Raw genomic sequence first — 15,962 nt, forward strand, 5'->3', positions numbered from 1 at the left:
TAAAAACCCTAGCCCTCGGCCTAAGCCTACAAGTAACCCTGGGAAGGCAAATCAGCCTGGTGTTAGGCTTCTTGCCAAGGAAAAAGCCGTGAAAGCAGCCATGTTGTGGCACTTCTGCACTCCCTTTGGGATGCCTTTGGCAGATGAAGTAAGCCTGGAACTCAGGGCTTCCTGGTTAAAGAAATCCAAGCCCTAGGTTGAACCCTAACCCTAGGCAGATAAATCAGCCTAGGTATAGGGATGGTGCCAAGGAAAAAGCTGTGAAAGCTGCCATGTTGTTGCACTTTTGTACTCCCCTTGGGATGCCTTGAACAGCTGCAGTGTGCCTGGAGCTAAGGGCTTCCTAGTTTTAAAAATCCTAGCCCTAGGCCTAAGCCTAACAGTAACCCTGGGAAGGCAAATCAGCCTGGTGTTAGGCTTCTTGCCAAGGAAAAAGCCGTGAAAGCAGCCATGTTGTGGCACTTTTGCACTCCCTTTTGGATGCCTTTCACAGCTCCAGTGTGCCTGGAAGTCAGGGCTTCCTGATTTTAAAAATCCTAGCCCTAGGCCGAACCTCAACCCTAAGACGAGAAAGGCAAATCAGCCAGGAATTAGGCATGTCCCCAAGGAAAAAGCCATTGAGGCAGGCATGTTGTGCTACTTTTGCGCTCTTCTTGGGTAGTCCTTCGCAGCTGCTGTGTTCTTGGAACTCAGGGCTTTCTGGTTAATAGAACGCTTACCCTAGGCGTAACTCAAACCTTAAGCCTAGGAAGGAAAATCAGCCTATGGTTCGGGATGGTCTCATGGAAATATCAGTGGTGGCAGCCAAGTTGCGTCACTTTTGCGCTCCCCTTGGGATGCCTTTCGCAGCTGCAGTGTGCCTGGAGCCCAGGGCTTCCTGGTTTTAAAAGTCCTAGGCCTAAGCCTAACAGTAACCCTAGGAAGGTAAATCAGCCGGATATTAGGGTTCGTCCTAAGGGAAAAGCCGTGAAAGCAGCCATGTTGTGGCACTTCTGCACTCCCTTTGGGATGCCTTTGGCAGATGAAGTAAGCCTGGAACTCAGGGCTTCCTGGTTAAAGAAATCCAAGCCCTAGGTTGAACCCTAACCCTAGGCAGATAAATCAGCCTAGGTATAGGGATGGTGCCAAGGAAAAAGCTGTGAAAGATGCCATGTTGTTGCACTTTTGTACTCCCCTTGGGATGCCTTGAACAGCTGCAGTGTGCCTGGAGCTAAGGGCTTCCTAGTTTTAAAAACCCTAGCCCTCGGCCTAAGCCTACAAGTAACCCTGGGAAGGCAAATCAGCCTGGTGTTAGGCTTCTTGCCAAGGAAAAAGCCGTGAAAGCAGCCATGTTGTGGCACTTCTGCACTCCCTTTGGGATGCCTTTGGCAGATGAAGTAAGCCTGGAACTCAGGGCTTCCTGGTTAAAGAAATCCAAGCCCTAGGTTGAACCCTAACCCTAGGCAGATAAATCAGCCTAGGTATAGGGATGGTGCCAAGGAAAAAGCTGTGAAAGCTGCCATGTTGTTGCACTTTTGTACTCCCCTTGGGATGCCTTGAACAGCTGCAGTGTGCCTGGAGCTAAGGGCTTCCTAGTTTTAAAAATCCTAGCCCTAGGCCTAAGCCTAACTGTAACCCTGGGAAGGCAAATCAGCCTGGTGTTAGGCTTCTTGCCAAGGAAAAAGCCGTGAAAGCAGCCATGTTGTGGCACTTTTGCACTCCCTTTTGGATGCCTTTCACAGCTCCAGTGTGCCTGGAACTCAGGGCTTCCTGATTTTAAAATCCTAGCCCTAGGCCGAACACACCAACCCTAAGACGAGAAAGGAAAATCAGCCAGGAATTAGGCATGTCCCCAAGGAAAAAGCTGTGGAGGCAGGCATGTTGTGGTACTTTTGCGCTCTTCTTGGCTAGTCCTTCGCAGCTGCTGTGTTCTTGGAACTCAGGGCTTTCTGGTTAATAGAACCCTTACCCTAGGCGTAACTCAAACCTTAAGCCTAGGAAGGAAAATCAGCCTATGGTTCGGGATGGTCTCATGGAAATATCAGTGGTGGCAGCCAAGTTGCATCACTTTTGCGCTCCCCTTGGGATGCCTTTCGCAGCTGCAGTGTGCCTGGAGCCCAGGGCTTCCTGGTTTTAAAAGTCCTAGGCCTAAGCCTAACAGTAACCCTAGGAAGGTAAATCAGCCGGATATTAGGGTTCGTCCTAAGGGAAAAGCCGTGAAAGCAGCCATGTTGTGGCACTTCTGCACTCCCTTTGGGATGCCTTTGGCAGATGAAGTAAGCCTGGAACTCAGGGCTTCCTGGTTAAAGAAATCCAAGCCCTAGGTTGAACCCTAACCCTAGGCAGATAAATCAGCCTAGGTATAGGGATGGTGCCAAGGAAAAAGCTGTGAAAGCTGCCATGTTGTTGCACTTTTGTACTCCCCTTGGGATGCCTTGAACAGCTGCAGTGTGCCTGGAGCTAAGGGCTTCCTAGTGTTAAAAATCCTAGCCCTAGGCCTAAGCCTAACAGTAACCCTGGGAAGGGAAATCAGCCTGGTGTTAGGCTTCTTGCCAAGGAAAAAGCCGTGAAAGCAGCCATGTTGTGGCACTTCTGCACTCCCTTTGGGATGCCTTTGGCAGATGAAGTAAGCCTGGAACTCAGGGCTTCCTGGTTAAAGAAATCCAAGCCCTAGGTTGAACCCTAACCCTAACCCTAGGCAGATAAATCAGCCTAGGTATAGGGATGGTGCCAAGGAAAAAGCTGTGAAAGCTGCCATGTTGTTGCACTTTTGTACTCCCCTTGGGATGCCTTGAACAGCTGCAGTGTGCCTGGAGCTAAGGGCTTCCTAGTTTTAAAAATCCTAGCCCTAGGCCTAAGCCTAACAGTAACCCTGGGAAGGCAAATCAGCCTGGTGTTAGGCTTCTTGCCAAGGAAAAAGCCGTGAAAGCAGCCATGTTGTGGCACTTTTGCACTCCCTTTTGGATGCCTTTCACAGCTCCAGTGTGCCTGGAACTCAGGGCTTCCTCATTTATAAATCCTAGCCCTAGGCCGAACCTCAACCCTAAGACGAGAAAGGCAAATCAGCCAGGAATTAGGCATGTCCCCAAGGAAAAAGCTGTGGAGGCAGGCATGTTGTGGTACTTTTGTGCTCTTCTTGGGTAGTCCTTCGCAGCTGCTGTGTTCTTGGAACTCAGGGCTTTCTGGTAAATAGAACGCTTACCCTAGGCGTAACTCAAACCTTAAGCCTAGGAAGGAAAATCAGCCTATGGTTCGGGATGCTCTCATGGAAATATCAGTGGTGGCAGCCAAGTTGCGTCACTTTTGCGCTCCCCTTGGGATGCCTTTCGCAGCTGCAGTGTGCCTGGAGCCCATGGCTTCCTGGTTTTAAAAGTCCTAGGCCTAAGCCTAACAGTAACCCTAGGAAGGTAAATCAGCCGGGTATTAGGGTTCTTCCTAAGGGAAAAGCCGTGAAAGCAGCCATGTTGTGGCACTTCTGCACTCCCTTTGGGATGCCTTTGGCAGATGAAGTAAGCCTGGAACTCAGGGCTTCCTGGTTAAAGAAATCCAAGCCCTAGGTTGAACCCTAACCCTAGGCAGATAAATCAGCCTAGGTATAGGGATGGTGCCAAGGAAAAAGCTGTGAAAGCTGCCATGTTGTTGCACTTTTGTACTCCCCTTGGGATGCCTTGAACAGCTGCAGTGTGCCTGGAGCTAAGGGCTTCCTAGTTTTAAAAATCCTAGCCCTAGGCCTAAGCCTAACAGTAACCCTGGGAAGGGACATCAACCTGGTGTTAGGCTTCTTGCCAAGGAAAAAGCCGTGAAAGCAGCCATGTTGTGGCACTTCTGCACTCCCTTTTGGATGCCTTTGGCAGATGAAGTAAGCCTGGAACTCAGGGCTTCCTGGTTAAAGAAATCCAAGCCCTAGGTTGAACCCTAACCCTAACCCTAGGCAGATAAATCAGCCTAGGTATAGGGATGGTGCCAAGGAAAAAGCTGTGAAAGCTGCCATGTTGTTGCACTTTTGTACTCCCCTTGGGATGCCTTGAACAGCTGCAGTGTGCCTGGAGCTAAGGGCTTCCTAGTTTTAAAAATCCTAGCCCTAGGCCTAAGCCTAACAGTAACCCTGGGAAGGCAAATCAGCCTGGTGTTAGGCTTCTTGCCAAGGAAAAAGCCGTGAAAGCAGCCATGTTGTGGCACTTTTGCACTCCCTTTTGGATGCCTTTCACAGCTCCAGTGTGCCTGGAACTCAGGGCTTCCTGATTTTAAAAATCCTAGCCCTAGGCCGAACACACCAACCCTAAGACGAGAAAGGCAAATCAGCCAGGAATTAGGCATGTCCCCAAGGAAAAAGCTGTGGAGGCAGGCATGTTGTGGTACTTTTGCGCTCTTCTTGGGTAGTCCTTCGCAGCTGCTGTGTTCTTGGAACTCAGGGCTTTCTGGTTAATAGAACCCTTACCCTAGGCGTAACTCAAACCTTAAGCCTAGGAAGGAAAATCAGCCTATGGTTCGGGATGGTCTCATGGAAATATCAGTGGTGGCAGCCAAGTTGCGTCACTTTTGCGCTCCCCTTGGGATGCCTTTCGCAGCTGCAGTGTGCCTGGAGCCCAGGGCTTCCTGGTTTTAAAAGTCCTAGGCCTAAGCCTAACAGTAACCCTAGGAAGGTAAATCAGCCGGATATTAGGGTTCCTCCTAAGGGAAAAGCCGTGAAAGCAGCCATGTTGTGGCACTTCTGCACTCCCTTTGGGATGCCTTTGGCAGATGAAGTAAGCCTGGAACTCAGGGCTTCCTGGTTAAAGAAATCCAAGCCCTAGGTTGAACCCTAACCCTAGGCAGATAAATCAGCCTAGGTATAGGGATGGTGCCAAGGAAAAAGCTGTGAAAGCTGCCATGTTGTTGCACTTTTGTACTCCCCTTGGGATGCCTTGAACAGCTGCAGTGTGCCTGGAGCTAAGGGCTTCCTAGTTTTAAAAATCCTAGCCCTAGGCCTAAGCCTAACAGTAACCCTGGGAAGGGAAATCAGCCTGGTGTTAGGCTTCTTGCCAAGGAAAAAGCCGTGAAAGCAGCCATGTTGTGGCACTTTTGCACTCCCTTTTGGATGCCTTTCACAGCTCCAGTGTGCCTGGAACTCAGGGCTTCCTGATTTTAAAATTCCTAGCCCTAGGCCGAACCTCAACCCTAAGACGAGAAAGGCAAATCAGCCAGGAATTAGGCATGTCCCCAGGGAAAAAGCTGTGGAGGCAGGCATGTTGTGGTACTTTTGCGCTCTTCTTGGGTAGTCCTTCGCAGCTGCTGTGTTCTTGGAACTCAGGGCTTTCTGGTTAATAGAACGCTTACCCTAGGCGTAATTCAAACCTTAACCCTAGGAAGGAAAATCAGCCTATGGTTCGGGATGGTCTCATGGAAATATCAGTGGTGGCAGCCAAGTTGCATCACTTTTGCGCTCCCCTTGGGATGCCTTTCGCAGCTGCAGTGTGCCTGGAGCCCAGGGCTTCCTGGTTTTAAAAGTCCTAGGCCTAAGCCTAACAGTAACCCTAGGAAGGTAAATCAGCCGGGTATTAGGGTTCTTCCTAAGGGAAAAGCCGTGAAAGCAGCCATGTTGTGGCACTTCTGCACTCCCTTTGGGATGCCTTTGGCAGATGAAGTAAGCCTGGAACTCAGGGCTTCCTGGTTAAAAAAATCCAAGCCTTAGGTTGAACCCTAACCCTAGGCAGATAAATCAGCCTAGGTATAGGGATGGTGCAAAGGAAAAAGCTGTGAAAGCTGCCATGTTGTTTCACTTTTGTACTCCCCTTGGGATGCCTTGAACAGCTGCAGTGTGCCTGGAGCTAAGGGCTTCCTAGTTTTAAAAACCCTAGCCCTAGGCCTAAGCCTACCAGTAACCATGGGAAGGCAAATCAGCCTGGTGTTAGGCTTCTTGCCAAGGAAAAAGCCGTGAAAGCAGCCATGTTGTGGCACTTCTGCACTCCCTTTGGGATGCCTTTGGCAGATGAAGTAAGCCTGGAACTCAGGGCTTCCTGGTTAAAGAAATCCAAGCCCTAGGTTGAACCCTAACCCTAGGCAGATAAATCAGCCTAGGTATAGGGATGGTGCCAAGGAAAAAGCTGTGAAAGATGCCATGTTGTTGCACTTTTGTACTCCCCTTGGGATGCCTTGAACAGCTGCAGTGTGCCTGGAGCTAAGGGCTTCCTAGTTTTAAAAATCCTAGCCCTAGGCCTAAGCCTAACAGTAACCCTGGGAAGGCAAATCAGCCTGGTGTTAGGCTTCTTGCCAAGGAAAAAGCCGTGAAAGCAGCCATGTTGTGGCACTTTTGCACTCCCTTTTGGATGCCTTTCACAGCTCCAGTGTGCCTGGAACTCAGGGCTTCCTGATTTTAAAAATCCTAGCCCTAGGCCGAACCCCAGCCCTAAGACGAGAAAGGCAAATCAGCCAGGAATTAGGCATGTCCCCAAGGAAAAAGCTGTGGAGGCAGGCATGTTCTGGTACTTTTGCGCTCTTCTTGGGTAGTCCTTCGCAGCTGCTGTGTTCTTGGAACTCAGGACTTTCTGGTTAATAGAACCCTTACCCTAGGCGTAACTCAAACCTTAAGCCTAGGAAGGAAAATCAGCCTATGGTTCGGGATGCTCTCATGGAAATATCAGTGGTGGCAGCCAAGTTGCGTCACTTTTGCGCTCCCCTTGGGATGCCTTTCGCAGCTGCAGTGTGCCTGGAGCCCAGGGCTTCCTGGTTTTAAAAGTCCTAGGCCTAAGCCTAACAGTAACCCTAGGAAGGTAAATCAGCCGGATATTAGGGTTCGTCCTAAGGGAAAAGCCGTGAAAGCAGCCATGTTGTGGCACTTCTGCACTCCCTTTGGGATGCCTTTGGCAGATGAAGTAAGCCTGGAACTCAGGGCTTCCTGGTTAAAGAAATCCAAGCCCTAGGCTGAACCCTAACCCTAACCCTAGGCAGATAAATCAGCCTAGGTATAGGGATGGTGCCAAGGAAAAAGCTGTGAAAGCTGCCATGTTGTTGCACTTTTGTACTCCCCTTTGGATGCCTTGAACAGCTGCAGTGTGCCTGGTGCTAAGGGCTTCTTAGTTTTAAAAATCCTAGCCCTAGGCCTAAGCCTAACAGTAACCCTGGGAAGGGACATCAACCTGGTGTTAGGCTTCTTGCCAAGGAAAAAGCCGTGAAAGCAGCCATGTTGTGGCACTTCTGCACTCCCTTTGGGATGCCTTTGGCAGATGAAGTAAGCCTGGAACTCAGGGCTTCCTGGTTAAAGAAATCCAAGCCCTAGGTTGAACCCTAACCCTAACCCTAGGCAGATAAATCAGCCTAGGTATAGGGATGGTGCCAAGGAAAAAGCTGTGAAAGCTGCCATGTTGTTGCACTTTTGTACTCCCCTTGGGATGCCTTGAACAGCTGCAGTGTGCCTGGAGCTAAGGGCTTCCTAGTTTTAAAAATCCTAGCCCCAGGCCTAAGCCTAACAGTAACCCTGGGAAGGCAAATCAGCCTGGTGTTAGGCTTCTTGCCAAGGAAAAAGCCGTGAAAGCAGCCATGTTGTGGCACTTTTGCACTCCCTTTTGGATGCCTTTCACAGCTCCAGTGTGCCTGGAACTCAGGGCTTCCTGATTTTAAAAATCCTAGCCCTAGGCCGAACACACCAACCCTAAGACGAGAAAGGAAAATCAGCCAGGAATTAGGCATGTCCCCAAGGAAAAAGCTGTGGAGGCAGGCATGTTGTGGTACTTTTGCGCTCTTCTTGGCTAGTCCTTCGCAGCTGCTGTGTTCTTGGAACTCAGGGCTTTCTGGTTAATAGAACCCTTACCCTAGGCGTAACTCAAACCTTAAGCCTAGGAAGGAAAATCAGCCTATGGTTCGGGATGCTCTCATGGAAATATCAGTGGTGGCAGCCAAGTTGCATCACTTTTGCGCTCCCCTTGGGATGCCTTTCGCAGCTGCAGTGTGCCTGGAGCCCAGGGCTTCCTGGTTTTAAAAGTCCTAGGCCTAAGCCTAACAGTAACCCTAGGAAGGTAAATCAGCCGGATATTAGGGTTCGTCCTAAGGGAAAAGCCGTGAAAGCAGCCATGTTGTGGCACTTCTGCACTCCCTTTGGGATGCCTTTGGCAGATGAAGTAAGCCTGGAACTCAGGGCTTCCTGGTTAAAGAAATCCAAGCCCTAGGCTGAACCCTAACCCTAACCCTAGGCAGATAAATCAGCCTAGGTATAGGGATGGTGCCAAGGAAAAAGCTGTGAAAGCTGCCATGTTGTTGCACTTTTGTACTCCCCTTGGGATGCCTTGAACAGCTGCAGTGTGCCTGGAGCTAAGGGCTTCCTAGTTTTAAAAATCCTAGCCCTAGGCCTAAGCCTAACAGTAACCCTGGGAAGGGAAATCAGCCTGGTGTTAGGCTTCTTGCCAAGGAAAAAGCCGTGAAAGCAGCCATGTTGTGGCACTTCTGCACTCCCTTTGGGATGCCTTTGGCAGATGAAGTAAGCCTGGAACTCAGGGCTTCCTGGTTAAAGAAATCCAAGCCCTAGGTTGAACCCTAACCCTAACCCTAGGCAGATAAATCAGCCTAGGTATAGGGATGGTGCCAAGGAAAAAGCTGTGAAAGCTGCCATGTTGTTGCACTTTTGTACTCCCCTTTGGATGCCTTGAACAGCTGCAGTGTGCCTGGTGCTAAGGGCTTCTTAGTTTTAAAAATCCTAGCCCTAGGCCTAAGCCTAACAGTAACCCTGGGAAGGGACATCATCCTGGTGTTAGGCTTCTTGCCAAGGAAAAAGCCGTGAAAGCAGCCATGTTGTGGCACTTCTGCACTCCCTTTGGGATGCCTTTGGCAGATGAAGTAAGCCTGGAACTCAGGGCTTCCTGGTTAAAGAAATCCAAGCCCTAGGTTGAACCCTAACCCTAGGCAGATAAATCAGCCTAGGTATAGGGATGGTGCCAAGGAAAAAGCTGTGAAAGCTGCCATGTTGTTGCACTTTTGTACTCCCCTTGGGATGCCTTGAACAGCTGCAGTGTGCCTGGAGCTAAGGGCTTCCTAGTTTTAAAAATCCTAGCCCTAGGCCTAAGCCTAACAGTAACCCTGGGAAGGCAAATCAGCCTGGTGTTAGGCTTCTTGCCAAGGAAAAAGCCGTGAAAGCAGCCATGTTGTGGCACTTTTGCACTCCCTTTTGGATGCCTTTCACAGCTCCAGTGTGCCTGGAACTCAGGGCTTCCTGATTTTAAAAATCCTAGCCCTAGGCCGAACCTCAACCCTAAGACGAGAAAGGCAAATCAGCCAGGAATTAGGCATGTCCCCAAGGAAAAAGCTGTGGAGGCAGGCATGTTGTGGTACTTTTGCGCTCTTCTTGGCTAGTCCTTCGCAGCTGCTGTGTTCTTGGAACTCAGGGCTTTCTGGTTAATAGAACGCTTACCCTAGGCGTAATTCAAACCTTAAGCCTAGGAAGGAAAATCAGCCTATGGTTCGGGATGCTCTCATGGAAATATCAGTGGTGGCAGCCAAGTTGCGTCACTTTTGCGCTCCCCTTGGGATGCCTTTCGCAGCTGCAGTGTGCCTGGAGCCCAGGGCTTCCTGGTTTTAAAAGTCCTAGGCCTAAGCCTAACAGTAACCCTAGGAAGGTAAATCAGCCGGATATTAGGGTTCGTCCTAAGGGAAAAGCCGTGAAAGCAGCCATGTTGTGGCACTTCTGCACTCCCTTTGGGATGCCTTTGGCAGATGAAGTAAGCCTGGAACTCAGGGCTTCCTGGTTAAAGAAATCCAAGCCCTAGGCTGAACCCTAACCCTAGGCAGATAAATCAGCCTAGGTAAAGGGATGGTGCCAAGGAAAAAGCTGTGAAAGCTGCCATGTTGTTGCACTTTTGTACTCCCCTTGGGATGCCTTGAACAGCTGCAGTGTGCCTGGAGCTAAGGGCTTCCTAGTTTTAAAAATCCTAGCCCTAGGCCTAAGCCTAACAGTAACCCTGGGAAGGGAAATCAACCTGGTGTTAGGCTTCTTGCCAAGGAAAAAGCCGTGAAAGCAGCCATGTTGTGGCACTTTTGCACTCCCTTTTGGATGCCTTTCACAGCTCCAGTGTGCCTGGAACTCAGGGCTTCCTGATTTTAAAAATCCTAGCCCTAGGCCGAACCTCAACCCTAAGACGAGAAAGGCAAATCAGCCAGGAATTAGGCATGTCCCCAAGGAAAAAGCTGTGGAGGCAGGCATGTTGTGGTACTTTTGCGCTCTTCTTGGGTAGTCCTTCGCAGCTGCTGTGTTCTTGGAACTCAGGGCTTTCTGGTTAATAGAACCCTTACCCTAGGTGTAATTCAAACCTTAACCCTAGGAAGGAAAATCAGCCTATGGTTCGGGATGGTGTCATGGAAATATCAGTGGTGGCAGCCAAGTTGCGTCACTTTTGCGCTCCCCTTGGGATGCCTTTCGCAGCTGCAGTGTGCCTGGAGCCCAGGGCTTCCTGGTTTTAAAAGTCCTAGGCCTAAGCCTAACAGTAACCCTAGGAAGGTAAATCAGCCGGGTATTAGGGTTCTTCCTAAGGGAAAAGCCGTGAATGCAGCCATGTTGTGGCACTTCTGCACTCCCTTTGGGATGCCTTTGGCAGATGAAGTAAGCCTGGAACTCAGGGCTTCCTGGTTAAAGAAATCCAAGCCCTAGGTTGAACCCTAACCCTAGGCAGACAAATCAGCCTAGGTATAGGGATGGTGCCAAGGAAAAAGCTGTGAAAGCTGCCATGTTGTTGCACTTTTGTACTCCCCTTGGGATGCCTTGAACAGCTGCAGTGTGCCTGGAGCTAAGGGCTTCCTAGTTTTAAAAATCCTAGCCCTAGGCCTAAGCCTAACAGTAACCCTGGGAAGGCAAATCAGCCTGGTGTTAGGCTTCTTGCCAAGGAAAAAGCCGTGAAAGCAGTCAGGTTGTGGCACTTTTGCACTCCCTTTTGGATGCCTTTCACAGCTCCATTGTGCCTGGAACTCAGGGCTTCCTGATTTTAAAAATCCTAGCCCTAGGCCGAACCTCAACCCTAAGACGAGAAAGGCAAATCAGCCAGGAATTAGGCATGTCCCCAAGGAAAAAGCTGTGGAGGCAGGCATGTTGTGGTACTTTTGCGCTCTTCTTGGCTAGTCCTTCGCAGCTGCTGTGTTCTTGGAACTCAGGGCTTTCTGGTTAATAGAACCCTTACCCTAGGCGTAATTCAAACCTTAACCCTAGGAAGGAAAATCAGCCTATGGTTCGGGATGGTCTCATGGAAATATCAGTGGTGGTAGCCAAGTTGCGTCACTTTTGCGCTCCCCTTGGGATGCCTTTCGCAGCTGCAGTGTGCCTGGAGCCCAGGGCTTCCTGGTTTTAAAAGTCCTAGGCCTAAGCCTAACAGTAACCCTAGGAAGGTAAATCAGCCGGGTATTAGGGTTCTTCCTAAGGGAAAAGCCGTGAATGCAGCCATGTTGTGGCACTTCTGCACTCCCTTTGGGATGCCTTTGGCAGATGAAGTAAGCCTGGAACTCAGGGCTTCCTGGTTAAAGAAATCCAAGCCCTAGGCTGAACCCTAACCCTAGGCAGATAAATCAGCCTAGGTATAGGGATGGTGCCAAGGAAAAAGCTGTGAAAGCTGCCATGTTGTTGCACTTTTGTACTCCCCTTGGGATGCCTTGAACAGCTGCAGTGTGCCTGGAGCTAAGGGCTTCCTAGTTTTAAAAATCCTAGCCCTAGGCCTAAGCCTAACAGTAACCCTGGGAAGGGACATCAACCTGGTGTTAGGCTTCTTGCCAAGGAAAAAGCCGTGAAAGCAGCCATGTTGTGGCACTTCTGCACTCCCTTTGGGATGCCTTTGGCAGATGAAGTAAGCCTGGAACTCAGGGCTTCCTCATTTATAAATCCTAGCCCTAGGCCGAACACACCAACCCTAAGACGAGAAAGGCAAATCAGCCAGGAATTAGGCATGTCCCCAAGGAAAAAGCTGTGGAGGCAGGCATGTTGTGGTACTTTTGCGCTCTTCTTGGCTAGTCCTTCGCAGCTGCTGTGTTCTTGGAACTCAGGGCTTTCTGGTTAATAGAAGCCTTACCCTAGGCGTAACTCAAACCTTAAGCCTAGGAAGGAAAATCAGCCTATGGTTCGGGATGCTCTCATGGAAATATCAGTGGTGGTAGCCAAGTTGCGTCACTTTTGCGCTCCCCTTGGGATGCCTTTCGCAGCTGCAGTGTGCCTGGAGCCCAGGGCTTCCTGGTTTTAAAAGTCCTAGGCCTAAGCCTAACAGTAACCCTAGGAAGGTAAACCAGCCGGGTATTAGGGTTCCTCCTAAGGGAAAAGCCGTGAAAGCAGCCATGTTGTGGCACTTCTGCACTCCCTTTGGGATGCCTTTGGCAGATGAAGTAAGCCTGGAACTCAGGGCTTCCTGGTTAAAGAAATCTAAGCCCTAGGTTGAACCCTAACCCTAGGCAGATAAATCAGCCTAGGTATAGGGATGGTGCCAAGGAAAAAGCTGTGAAAGCTGCCATGTTGTTGCACTTTTGTACTCGCCTTGGGATGCCTTGAACAGCTGCAGTGTGCCTGGAGCTAAGGGCTTCCTAGTTTTAAAAATCCTAGCCCTAGGCCTAAGCCTAACAGAAACCCTGGGAAGGTAAATCAGCCTGGTGTTAGGCTTCTTGCCAAGGAAAAAGCCGTGAAAGCAGCCATGTTGTGGCACATTTGCACTCCCTTTTGGATGCCTTTCACAGCTCCAGTGTGCCTGGAACTCAGGGCTTCCTGATTTTAAAAATCCTAGCCCTAGGCCGAACCTCAACCCTAAGACGAGAAAGGCAAATCAGCCAGGAATTAGGCATGTCCCCAAGGAAAAACCCGTTGAGGCAGGCATGTTGTGGTACTTTTGCGCTCTTCTTGGCTAGTCCTTCGCAGCTGCTGTGTTCTTGGAACTCAGGGCTTTCTGGTTAATAGAACCCTTACCCTAGGCGTAACTCAAACCTTAAGCCTAGGAAGGAAAATTAGACTATGGTTCGGGATGGTCTCATGGAAATATCAGTGGTGGCAGCCAAGTTGCGTCACTTTTGCGCTCCCCTTGGGATGCCTTTCGCAGCTGCAGTGTGCCTGGAGCCCAGGGCTTCCTGGTTTTAACAGTCCTAGGCCTAAGCCTAACAGTAACCCTAGGAAGGTAAATCAGCCGGATATTAGGGCTCCTCCTAAGGGAAAAGCCGTGAAAGCAGCCATGTTGTGGCACTTCTGCACTCCCTTTGGGATGCCTTTGGCAGATGAAGTAAGCCTGGAACTCAGGGCTTCCTGGTTAAAGAAATCCAAGCCCTAGGTTGAACCCTAACCCTAACCCTAGGCAGATAAATCAGCCTAGGTATAGGGATGGTGCCAAGGAAAAAGCTGTGAAAGCTGCCATGTTGTTGCACTTTTGTACTCCCCTTGGGATGCCTTGAACAGCTGCAGTGTGCCTGGAGCTAAGGGCTTCCTAGTTTTAAAAATCCTAGCCCTAGGCCTAAGCCTAACAGAAACCCTGGGAAGGTAAATCAGCCTGGTGTTAGGCTTCTTGCCAAGGAAAAAGCCGTGAAAGCAGCCATGTTGTGGCACATTTGCACTCCCTTTTGGATGCCTTTCACAGCTCCAGTGTGCCTGGAAGTCAGGGCTTCCTGATTTTAAAAACCCTAGCCCTAGGCCGAACCTCAACCCTAAGACGAGAAAGGCAAATCAGCCAGGAATTAGGCATGTCCCCAAGGAAAAAGCTGTGGAGGCAGGCATGTTCTGGTACTTTTACGCTCTTCTTGGGTAGTCCTTCGCAGCTGCTGTGTTCTTGGAACTCAGGGCTTTCTGGTTAATAGAACGCTTACCCTAGGCGTAATTCAAACCTTAGCCCTAGGAAGGGAAATCAGCCTATGGTTCGGGATGGTCTCATGGAAATATCAGTGGTGGCAGCCAAGTTGCGTCACTTTTGCGCTCCCCTTGGGATGCCTTTCGCAGCTGCAGTGTGCCTGGAGCCCAGGGCTTCCTGGTTTTTAAAAGTCCTAGGCCTAAGCCTAACAGTAACCCTAGGAAGGTAAATCAGCCGGGTATTAGGGTTCTTCCTAAGGGAAAAGCCGTGAAAGCAGCCATGTTGTGGCACTTCTGCACTCCCTTTGGGATGCCTTTGGCAGATGAAGTAAGCCTGGAACTCAGGGCTTCCTGGTTAAAGAAATCCAAGCCCTAGGTTGAACCCTAACCCTAGGCAGATAAATCAGCCTAGGTATAGGGATGGTGCCAAGGAAAAAGCTGTGAAAGCTGCCATGTTGTTGCACTTTTGTACACCCCTTGGGATGCCTTGAACAGCTGCAGTGTGCCTGGAGCTAAGGGCTTCCTAGTTTTAAAAATCCTAGCCCTAGGCCTAAGCCTAACAGTAACCCTGGGAAGGCAAATCAGCCTGGTGTTAGGCTTCTTGCCAAGGAAAAAGCCGTGAAAGCAGCCATGTTGTGGCACATTTGCACTCCCTTTTGGATGCCTTTCACAGCTCCAGTGTGCCTGGAACTCAGGGCTTCCTGATTTTAAAAATCCTAGCCCTAGGCCGAACCCCAGCCCTAAGGCGAGAAAGGCAAATCAGCCAGGAATTAGGCATGTCCCCAAGGAAAAAGCTGTGGAGGCAGGCATGTTGTGGTACTTTTGCGCTCTTCTTGGCTAGTCCTTCGCAGCTGCTGTGTTCTTGGAACTCAGGGCTTTCTGGTTAATAGAACGCTTACCCTAGGCGTAACTCAAACCTTAACCCTAGGAAGGAAAATCAGCCTATGGTTCGGGATGGTCTCATGGAAATATCAGTGGTGGTAGCCAAGTTGCGTCACTTTTGCGCTCCCCTTGGGATGCCTTTCGCAGCTGCAGTGTGCCTGGAGCCCAGGGCTTCCTGGTTTTAAAAGTCCTAGGCCTAAGCCTAACAGTAACCCTAGGAAGGTAAATCAGCCGGATATTGGGGTTCCTCCTAAGGGAAAAACCGTGACAGCAGCCATGTTGTGGCACTTCTGCACTCCCTTTGGGATGCCTTTGGCAGATGAAGTAAGCCTGGAACTCAGGGCTTCCTGGTTAAAGAAATCTAAGCCCTAGGTTGAACCCTAACCCTAGGCAGATAAATCAGCCTAGGTATAGGGATGGTGCCAAGGAAAAAGCTGTGAAAGCTGCCATGTTGTTGCACTTTTGTACTTGCCTTGGGATGCCTTGAACAGCTGCAGTGTGCCTGGAGCTAAGGGCTTCCTAGTTTTAAAAATCCTAGCCCTAGGCCTAAGCCTAACAGAAACCCTGGGAAGGTAAATCAGCCTGGTGTTAGGCTTCTTGCCAAGGAAAAAGCCGTGAAAGCAGCCATGTTGTGGCACATTTGCACTCCCTTTTGGATGCCTTTCACAGCTCCAGTGTGCCTGGAACTCAGGGCTTCCGGATTTTAAAAATCCTAGCCCTAGGCCGAACCCCAGCCCTAAGACGAGAAAGGCAAATCAGCCAGGAATTAGGCATGTCCCCAAGGAAAAAGCCGTTGAGGCAGGCATGTTGTGGTCCTTTTGCGCTCTTCTTGGGTAGTCCTTCGCAGCTGCTGTGTTCTTGGAACTCAGGGCTTTCTGGTAATAGAACCCTTACCCTAGGCGTAACTCAAACCTTAAGCCTAGGAAGGAAAATCAGCCTATGGTTCGGGATGGTCTCATGGAAATATCAGTGGTGGCAGCCAAGTTGCGTCACTTTTGCGCTCCCCTTGGGATGCCTTTCGCAGCTGCAGTGTGCCTGGAGCCCAGGGCTTCCTGGTTTTAAAAGTCCTAGGCCTAAGCCTAACAGTAACCCTAGGAAGGTAAACCAGCCGGGTATTAGGGTTCCTCCTAAGGGAAAAGCCGTGAAAGCAGCCATGTTGTGGCACTTCTGCACTCCCTTTGGGATGCCTTTGGCAGATGAAGTAAGCCTGGAACTCAGGGCTTCCTGGTTAAAGAAATCCAAGCCCTAGGTTGAACCCTAACCCTAGGCAGATAAATCAGCCTAGGTATAGGGATGGTGCCAAGGAAAAAGCTGTGAAAGCTGCCATGTTGTTGCACTTTTGTACTCC

This window comes from Ammospiza caudacuta, chromosome 27 (assembly GCF_027887145.1).
Source record: "Ammospiza caudacuta isolate bAmmCau1 chromosome 27, bAmmCau1.pri, whole genome shotgun sequence".
Classification (NCBI taxonomy): Eukaryota; Metazoa; Chordata; class Aves; order Passeriformes; family Passerellidae; genus Ammospiza; species Ammospiza caudacuta.